At 41.2% G+C, this 10,630-nt stretch overlaps 1 protein-coding gene across 1 annotated transcript in view; it reads right to left on the minus strand.

Annotated features, from left to right (window-relative positions):
• LOC311141625 (zinc finger MIZ domain-containing protein 2-like) overlaps positions 1-9,823 on the minus strand; it is a 70,425-nt gene extending 60,602 nt beyond the window's left edge. Inside the window, exon 1 of the mRNA XM_084177014.1 lies at positions 9,336-9,823. The gene's annotated coding sequence lies outside the window, so the exon portion shown is untranslated. The remainder of the gene's footprint in view (positions 1-9,335) is intronic.
• Between the last annotated feature and the right edge of the window lie 807 nt (positions 9,824-10,630).

Consider the following 10,630-nt stretch of genomic DNA (forward strand, 5'->3'; position numbering starts at 1 on the left):
TGCCTAACTTTTGAAAGTACCATATTCTGATTCCTAATGATGTCTCAGATTTAATTATTTGCAAACAGGGACAGTTTCGTTGCAAACAAGACACACTGATTTGGCATTGGAGAAATATGATAAGATGAACACATAGGCCTATCTAACTTCGGTAATTTGTGTGGTATAAAAAAATATTCTGCTAATATGTAAAATTATTTAGAATTGTATGAAATGTTTATAAAATGTTTTTTTTCCTCAAACCTGCAAATACAATGATAGATTCATGCAATGCTTTTACTATAAAGTTCATCTTTCTACCCCTAGTCTTGTCCACGGTGATCTCTGAACCCACAACCTTCTGGCACGCAGCCCTCTGAGCTATCAAAATTCCTGCGTAGCCATGTAATGCTTACAGGACTAAGAACAGTTTCTAAAACGGCATATCTAAGACAATGGTCTGTCAAAGAAGTGAGGGTAAACGGTAAGGATGTTCTCTGCTATACACATTAGGGCTGTCCCCGACTAAATAAAATATTGGTTGACCAAGAGTCGTCTGTTCTTTCGACCAATCAACTATATTTAGGCAACTTTGCGTGATGCTTTAAGCGCTGCAATTAAAAATGAATACACACAAATTACTAAAGAGGGAGCCAGAGATCCATATAGCATAACCAGAAGAAAAAGACCTGTTCCCGACCAGAACCACCTCCTCCCGCTGCTGCTGGCCTTTGCAGATTCTGCCATTATGCTCCTGAAGTCCAGTGCCAGTAATACGCACACCATTGGTCGGCAACCTTTTCAATTTGGAGTGCCAAGTTATTGTACCATTTCTACTGATCTGAGTGCCATTTATGATTTTCATATGCACATTTTCGTGGAATAGTTTCAAACTGCATGATGCGACTAATGATGATTTGAAAAAAAAAAAGTTGCTTGAAAGGCATGAGCTCTGCTTTGTTTGTTGCGCAGGCTGTACACACTTCATCAGTCTCTCATTCACAATTTGACAAGCACTTGATAATGCCTCTAATTTCACGGCGGCATCCCCTTTGTGTGGCCGTAATGAACCCTAAAAAAATCCATGCCTTTTGCGGCCAGTGGCCGTTGTTTCCTTGGCCCGGAGTGCTGCGTTGTGCCTTCTCCCTGAGTGCTGCGTGTGCCGAAGCACCGCTCACTCACATGGCTCTCAATCACGTGATCGGGTCTTTCTCACAGGCTACAAGTGAAGACAGACACATCTGGGACGCAACAGCGCTCGTCCTTATCCAATTCCGAGGTGCATATTGAACATATTGGAAGAACTGTCCACATTTACTTTGTCAGCCAACACTAGCCTATGTCAATATACTATCCCCCACAGTACAAAAGTTAACCTATTCTATTCAATTAATAAATATTCCAAACATAGTCTTGGACAGTTGTGGGATGCGATAGATCCCAAATTAACACAACATTTTAGAGGCAATGTGGCTGACGCAACAGGTCAGAACATTTAGCTTAAAATATTTAATCACATTATAAGCGCAGCAATGCGCACACGGCAGTAGGCTATAAGCGTGTATGTTCCATTAGCGGGAAAACACCATTATCAAAAGTGACCGCAACTGCGATTATGCATGTAATGCATAAATTAACTTCCCCAAACTTGAAACTCACGCGCTGCTTATGTATGCCAGTTAGACTCTACACCAGGGTTCTTCAATTCCGGTCCTGGAGGGCCGAAACACTTCTGTTTTTTATTTCTACCTGGTAGTTAATTGCACTCACCTGGTGTCCCAGGTCTGAATTAGCCCCTGATTAGAAGGAGAGGGTGAAAAACAGAAGTGTTTCGGCCCTCCAGGACCGGAATTGAAGAACCCTGCTCTACACCCCTTGTAAAGCGTATTAATGTGCTTAATTTTAATAAGTTATTTGGCCACTTTAGTTCTGATACAAACCTTTCGCTTGGCAAGTGATTATAATTCACAAGTGATAGGCTAATATTGTCACCCATCAGACTATTATATTCAAGCTACAAATGGACAGTACCAAAACAAATTATCTAATGACTGTCTCTTCGCAGCAAAATCTGCAGAGCTGGGAAGATTGTATCCTCAATATAAATAACATTCTATTGGTAGCAAGAATTTTGTATAATAATTTAAATTGAAAAATTCTAAGTTTTGAATCCAGCATCGTTTTGCGTATCAGTTCATAAACACTATGCCATGGAATCGTTACGTCAAAAATCTCTTCCCAACTATTTTGCAATCTATATGGGACGGCTGTCAATCCTTTGGTCCTTAAATGAAACTGGTATACCTTTTTATTTATCACAAATTTCTTTAACCAATTATGTTCTTTAATGCAGGGCCGACAGACAAGTTCCTTACTTTTTCCCCCTTCCACTTTCCTCTTCCATTTTTGCGGTAATGCTGCAATTATTTGGTTGTAATTTTGGATAGAGCAGACATTTCCATATGTTTTTGTTAGCTGCATGTGCGACATAACTCCACCAGTCCTATCTATGATATAATCTACGAAGATTATACCTTTATTAAACATTTTTTTATCAATTAGAATATTTGCGTTTAACCACAATATTTGTTGCATTATTTGTTCTGTCGTTTCTGGAGGATTAAATTGAAATTGCAACCAACTTTCTATGGCTTGTTTTAGAAATAGTGATGTTTTGGAGATTTCGTTTTCAAATAACTGAAAGTGAGAGGTTGTAATCTGAATAAAGGGAAAAGGGTATCTCATCCAACCCTGGAGTTTTCCCGAACTTAAAGTCTTTAATTGCATACAGAAGTTCCTCCTCTGTAATTTCGCCTTCACATGAGTCTTTCTGTATGGCTGTTAATTTGACATTATCAATCAATTATCAAAAAATCATAAGTGTTTGATCACCTACCAACCAGTAAGAATTCCGGCTCTCACAGACCTGTTAGTTTTTCTTTAAGAAGCCCTCCTGTTCTCCACTCATTACCTGTATTAACTGCACCTGTTTGAACTCGTTACCTGTATAACAGACACCTGTCCACACACTCAATCAAAACAGACTCCAACCTCTCCACAATGGCCAAGACCAGAGAGCTGTGTAAGGACATCAGGGATAAAATTGTAGACCTGCACAAGGCTGGGATGGGCTACAGGACAATAGGCAAGCAGCTTGGTGAGAAGGCAACAACTGTTGGCGCAATTATTAGAAAATGGAAGAAGTTCAAGATGACGGTCAATCACCCTCGGTCTGGGGCTCCATGCAAGATCTCACCTCGTGGGGCATCAATGATCATGAGGAAGGTGAGGGATCAGCCCAGAACTACACGGCAGGACCTGGTCAATGACCTGAAGAGAGCTGGGACCACAGTCTCAAAGAAAACCATTAGTAACACACTACGCCGTCATGGATTAAAATCCTGCAGCGCACGCAAGGTCCCCCTGCTCAAGCCAGCGCATGTCCAGGCCCGTCTGAAGTTTGCCAATGACCATCTGGATGATCCAGAGGAGGAATGGGAGAAGGTCATGTGGTCTGATGAGACAAAAATAGAGCTTTTTGGTCTAAACTCCACTCGCCGTGTTTGGAGGAAGAAGAAGGATGAGTACAACCCCAAGAACACCATCCCAACCGTGAAGCATGGAGGTGGAAACATCATTCTTTGGGGATGCTTTTCTGCAAAGGGGACAGGACGACTGCACCGTATTGAGGGGAGGCTGGATGGGGCCATGTATCGCGAGATCTTGGCCAACAACCTCCTTCCCTCAGTAAGAGCATTGAAGATGGGTCGTGGCTGGGTCTTGCAGCATGACAACGACCCAAAACACACAGCCAGGGCAACTAAGGAGTGGCTCCGTAAGAAGCATCTCAAGGTCCTGGAGTGGCCTAGCCAGTCTCCAGACCTGAACCCAATAGAACATCTTTGGAGGGAGCTGAAAGTCCGTATTGCCCAGCGACAGCCCCGAAACCTGAAGGATCTGGAGAAGGTTTGTATGGAGGAGTGGGCCAAAATGTGGGATACACACACACACACACACACTCACTCTCAACCCCTTTCCTCCACAATCAACCATAAGCTCAGATGCTCAACGGTTGTTACATCCCAGATTTATTCCTTGTGTTATTATTTTTCTATTATTTCTCTCTTTTTCGCATTGTTGGGAAGGGCCCGTAAGCATTTCATTGTTAATCTACACCTGTTGTTTAGGAAGCATGTCACAAATAAAATGTGATTGATTGATTGTTGTCCTCAGTGCGTGGAATTTGCGGTTCGCCTTCAAAATAAAAGTCCCTCATTGAAATTGACACAACCTGATACAAATAGTGGAATCATGGCGTATTTGGACAAGATAATGCTAAACAAGGTTGGAATGTTGTTACATATTTTAAATTAAATACAATAATTAATTAGTTTGACAATAAACACAAAAAACGGTTGAAATCCCACTGTGGATGTATTATACTGCATAATTGCATTGGGTGCATACTTATATGCACTGTACAGCTTAACCTATGCATTGTGCACCCATGAAATGGGGTATCGGCCTGCTCAGTGACATCCACAGAACACAGCCATGTGTTTACACAAATATTAGCGTATTAGCTCTTACTGCAGGACTCTAAAATCACTGAAATTAGCCACATTAGCTCTCAATGTTCAATACACATAGTAGTTTAGTGTAGTTTACTAATAGAACACATAAAACTTGAAAAAGACATCCATGCACATGAGTAAAATCATTGAGGAATGTGGATAATCATTATTGTGGCTAGCTTCACATAGGTAGGAACAAGCGGATACCAGGGCCAGGTCCGGTAGGAGGAGAGACAACGTTTGCCAACGTTCAGATAGAAATGTATTATGTAGAATAAACATGCCCCTGATTCTAAGGAATCGTGTCAGTTATATTCATAGCATTTCTATCTGCAATGTTCCAAAACGTTTTTGTACTGAACACAGTAGCGGTGGGTGGGTAAAAACACCGGGGAAGCCAATCCAGAAGAAAAAGCCATATCACAACCTGTGTGTTGTGAAAATTGTGTTGTTTGCTCTATAATCTGTTAGTTCATATGCCTTGTGACCGTGGTATATAGGCCTAAGGCCGAGACAGTAAGGAGACACAGCGGCAGAATAAATTCAACCACACATTTGTTTCATTACAAAACCAGAAAGCAACATCTGTCCAGTGAAGTCCACAAAACATATTGCATTAACAAACAGTTACATGACCTACAGCATGGTCAAGCAAGGCAATGTTTCCGACATTTTCGGACTAATAAACAACTACTGATTTAGAACCACGCAGAGTTACCGCAAGTCGCAAAGAAAACAGGACCTGCCTCCACTATTCCAGCACCATTTCAATTTGATCTAATCACCTATGCTTAGTCTAATACAGTGATAACTAAAAGATACCAAAAACGATTTAGTCCAATCAACTTAAGCTAAATATGATGTGGCTGTCCATGGACTGATGTGTGTATGTGCGCAAGTAGAAAAAACATGTTGACTCACCCTACTTGTAGAGAAACGGTATATGACTTTGTCATACAGTACATGCTTTTAGTTTTTGTTGACCTAGGCTACCTGGCTAAAATACATGCTCGCTAGCCTAACTTCCTTTCATGGGCAACAATACGCCAAGCTAGCTAGTTAACATTAGCATACTACATCTAGCTACATATTGAACTTCCATCCTCTCAGGCCAGGGGCACAATGTATGAAATTATGGTTGGATCATAATCGCCGTTATAATCACTGGACAGTATGGATAATTAAGTAAACACACAAGTCCAAATCCCCATCCATGACTCATTTAGGAAAGGGATCATTTTAGCTAGCTAGCTAGCCACTGGAGGACAACAACATAACAATTCATGTTTTCTTTCTGTCAATAATGTCGTTTGGCTTGTGATGTGATTGGTCTGAAGCCAAATCCAAACTGGCTTCCCTTTACACTTTTTTTTGGTGCGCCAGGACCATTCACAGCTGAGCTCACTCAGTTTAGCGTAACGCTGATTAGCTATTATTTATTTTAAACAATTACCAAGGGAGGCCAAATGCTCACTGGCTTCCCTTGCATTCAATGCTACGGGCGGCAACAATGTCATACTCTTTCTGACCAGACAGCATCACATAGTGAAACGGATGGGCACTGTTTCATTCGCTCAGATGCTTTCTCCGGTGAAATACATTCAGCCTCTTGCGAATTGAAGGACATTTATGAAACACAGAGAGACTAAAGATAAATTATTTTATATATGTTTTTTTTCTTGGTCAATATTTTGAGGAAGTCTGGCTTCCCTTGGCATCCATGAATACACCATAGCCGCGGGAAGTAGGGGTGTTAAGGATGCTGCAGCACCACCTGAAAGAGATTGGGATAATTTTTTCTTCACAAAAGTAGTGTCATGTGTCCTGTATTAGAGGTTCGATCTAGCCGTCTGTAGCGTGAAAATAAAAATCCAGTGCCACGTCCCCCCTCCCTCGTTCCACAAGGGTGACTTCACAATGTATGATGGCGCCGACAGACATGGCAGCTCTGCATCTAGCTCCTAAGCAACTTTGCAGTATTTTGTTTTTTTTGTGTTATTTCTTACATTATTAGCCCAGAACGTTTTTTGTGTTATTACATACAGCTGGAAATAATTTTAGGATATCAGAGCAGCGTTAACTCACCAGCACTCCGACCAGAAATACGACTTTCCCGAATTGGATCCTTTGTTCGTACCCCCCTACAGCACCCGATGTCACAGGAACGCCAAAAAGATCATCAAGGACATCAACCACCCAAGTCACGGCCTGTTCACCCCGCTATCATCCAGAAGGCGGGGTCAGTACAGGTGCATCAAAGCTGGGACCGAGAGACTGAAAAACAGCTTCTATCTCAAGGCCATCGGACTGTTAAATAGCCATCACTAGCCGGCATCCACTTAGTACCCTGCCTTGAATTTAGTCACTAGCCGGCTACCACCCGGTTCCTCAACCCTGCACCTGAGAGGCTGCTGCCCTATGTACATAGACATGGAATCACTGGTCACTTTAAATCATGTTTACATACCGTTTTACAGAAAGGAAAACGCCACACTGCGTTTTCCTTTCTGTTTTTCATGAATTTTCCTACTCCAGCACCTGCGGAAAGTACCTGGATGTGCATATGTTCTTCAGCTTTTGTACTGTTTTACTCATCTCATATGTGTATACTGTATTCTATTCTACTGTATTCTAGTCAATGCCACTCTGACATTGCTCGTCCTAATATTTATATATTTCTTAATTCCATTATTTTACTTTGAGATGTGTGTATAGTTGTGAAGTGTTAGATACTACTGCACTGTTGGAGCTAGGAACACAAGCATTTCGCTGCATCCGCAATAACATCTGCTAAATATGTGTATGTGACCAATACAATTTTATTTAATAAAGAAAATATATGGCCTACAGGTCTGCGACCTTTGTCATATGAGTGACAATTTACAATTGATCCTACAATTTCTAAAGATCTGCGTGCCAGTTATGATTTTCATATATGCATTGTAGGCTACTCAACTGTGCCCAGAAAATGTCTAACTGCCCACAAACTGAATAGCCTAATTCTAGCTGGCTACTAGACAGAGACGCTGTCCATTCAGCCACACCCCATGGAGCTCCACTATGCCTACCTGTATCAAGGCGCTGTCCATTCAGTGGTGCTGAATCACGGGTGCGGCCTTAATATGTCGATATTTTTTAAATTCCTTGGTCGAGTTTGTTTGTCTTTATGCGTCCTTGTCGATTGTAGGCCTAAGTAATTCCTTTGATGTATGCCTTTTATTTCAATGCATGTGTAGGACTTATCTGGCATAGTTTGCATTTGCAGTGAGCTGTTTTATGCTCTGGGTACTTTCACATTGATGTCTGTATTTGATGTCGGCCTTGATAGCGTGTATTATGCATTTATTTCATGTTGCACTGTTCCACAAGTAGGCTAAATTAGTCAATGGGGGGCGGCAGGTAGCTTAGTGGGTAAGAGCGTTGTGCCAGTAACCGAAAGGTCGCTGGTTCTAATCCCCGAGCCGACTAGGTGAAAAATCTGTCGATGTGCCCTTGAGCAAGGCACTTAACCCTAATTGCTCCTGTAAGTCGCTCTGGATAAGAGCGTCTGCTAAATTACTAAAATGTAAAAATGTAAATGTAATGTAGCCTATGTATGAAGAGGTTGAGTAGTACATTGTACACATCATTGCACAGACCTATAAACCTAATTTTGGAGGTGATAATGTCTGGGGGACATTTTTGTTTGTTATTGCTGTTCTCCAAATAGCATTTTAGAGTTAAAAAATTGTGTAGAAGTACAGTAAATGAGCTTCAACTGGTGGGTGTATTTCCACACGCAACTTCGCCATACCCTAGGTTTAGCTGAACTGACGCCACTGAAAACTCGAAAGAGTCCTAATTCTACAAGCCTCTCGTTCACATGTCCTTCACCATAAGGGGCTTATTGTTACTGTCATCTGTGACAGACTTGTAAGTGTGCTTTAAACAATCTACATAAACAATCTACATTTGTTGATTTCTAGGCATACAAATAAGGTCTATTTGTGGCGGCCGCAATTGTGAACGACACTTGGCGGAATGCATTGCTTGACTGCCGTGAGTGATTCGCACAATAGCCTATCGTTCGCGAACTGCAGACCCCAAACGATTCGTTCTCGAGTTCGTTGAGCAGAGGCTGTGTATGTTTTGGTTCTACAAAGCGGTGTCCATCATAACATTCAATTAATTACATTCGTTCTTTAAACGAACGTTATCTTATTCATATTGTCGTGGTACAGTAACGTTAAATGTAAACCACAATGATTGGAAAAAATATAAATGGAAGACATTTTGAATGTCTTCCTTGTACTAGCTACATTAGCTAGCTGCCTACCACCGGCAACTGTCTGTGTGACAGTGTTTACAAATGGTTGCTAGCCAGCTAGCTAACATTTGCTAACACCTGAGACGAATTTTGATATTTTACGAGACAGTGGTTCAATGCCAAGACAAAATCGTAACTACATAGCCTACTCACGTTAACGTTACTTTCCTAAAGCTATGATGAGACGCTTGACGTTTGGCTAACACGCGAATGATGGCTTGGGCCATTTGTGTCTAACTAGCTAGCTCGGTGCCTTGCTAGTTAGTGAACAACTCCGATGTAGCAAATATCCTGTGCCAAAATATAGCTCGTTAGTTAGCAAAAGTTAATGATGTGGCAGTACAGTCTACCACTATCTATAGGTTTTATAGCTAACTAGCTAGCGGATTGTTTAGCCTGCTCCCTGGTTAGCTACATGTTAGCTAACGTTAGCTTTACGTGACAATGGAGTGAAGTGGCTGCTGGTGCTGGCTTACCTTGCAACTTCAACTGCCCGGGGTTGGTCTGCGTGGCTGCAGTCTGAGCTCCACGGCAGTAATGCGCAAACCCGAATGCTAGGGAACCGGTTTCATTAAGATAAATTGTACTTACAAAATAACCTGGCTAGCTATTTAACGTTAGCTTGCAGGATAAGTTGCTTCTGTAGCTACCTAAATGTCGAAAGGTTGTCCAGGCTGGTCTATCCAGGAAACTTGTTTAGGCTACTTGACCAGCTAACGTTAGCTAGCTACCTCCCGCAGCGCTCGGCACCATCAGTGCTATTTAAATAAAGTACAGCTTCAATTCAATTAATTGTAAAAGAGTGTAACATTGTCCATCACCCAAGCTTGTTACTTTGATGGAGAACCCTGTCCTACCCTCTCAATAACGTCGCTAAATGGCCTGATAACTGAGGGCAGCCTGGTCTGCTTGCCTGCTGTGTTGAAGGGCTGCACTTTCCTTGGCTCTGTTGTTCTGCTGCTCTGCTCTCCACTAACGTTACAGTGTGTTTCTAGCCACCATAACTAACAAGCTGCCTCCTTCTGTTGCACAATGGGCTGTAATACACAGGTAATTACTTTGTATATACAGCCTGAAACGAATGCTTGCAAAATCGTGTAAATGTAAACTATGTACCTTACAAGCAGAATGTAGAAGGAAATTACATTTAAACTTACTCTGCTGGTTGTATGTGCGGTTTGTCCTTCAACTGCTCGAAATTTGAGACAAAATATCCACAGGAAAGTATTGTTTATCTGCCTTTTTTAATATTTTAGTTTAATATAGGATATTCCGTTTTCTCGCCAATAGCTATTGAACCAAGCATGCCATGACAATGAGAATTGTATATTCTGAATCAGGGGAGGATGAAGAACAACCGACACCTTTTTTGTGTTAATTATAGATCAGAATAGAAAATGTAAGAAAATGAAAAAGTCACCAAAAATAGGGGTTGATTGTTCCCCCATCCTCCCCTGATTCAGAATATACAATTTTCATGGCATCCTTGGTTCAATAACTGTTCATGAGAGAACTGAATATCCAATATAAAACGAACTTTATCTTGGTGCAGAACTGTACTGCTCTCTAAAAAGTCATATAAACAATACTTTCCTGTGGATATATAAGGAACATTTACAAGATTTTGCAGGCATTAGTTTCAGGCTGTGTGTATTACAGCCTAAATAATCAGAGTAGTTGTAATTGATAAGTATGTATAACAATAATAATAACAATAATACATTATCCCATTAATTAATTAATATTAATTAATTCAATAATAGTTGTTGTC

The sequence above is a fragment of the Coregonus lavaretus genome (assembly GCF_964263955.1).
Source record: "Coregonus lavaretus genome assembly, chromosome: 14".
In the NCBI taxonomy this organism is placed as follows: Eukaryota; Metazoa; Chordata; class Actinopteri; order Salmoniformes; family Salmonidae; genus Coregonus; species Coregonus lavaretus.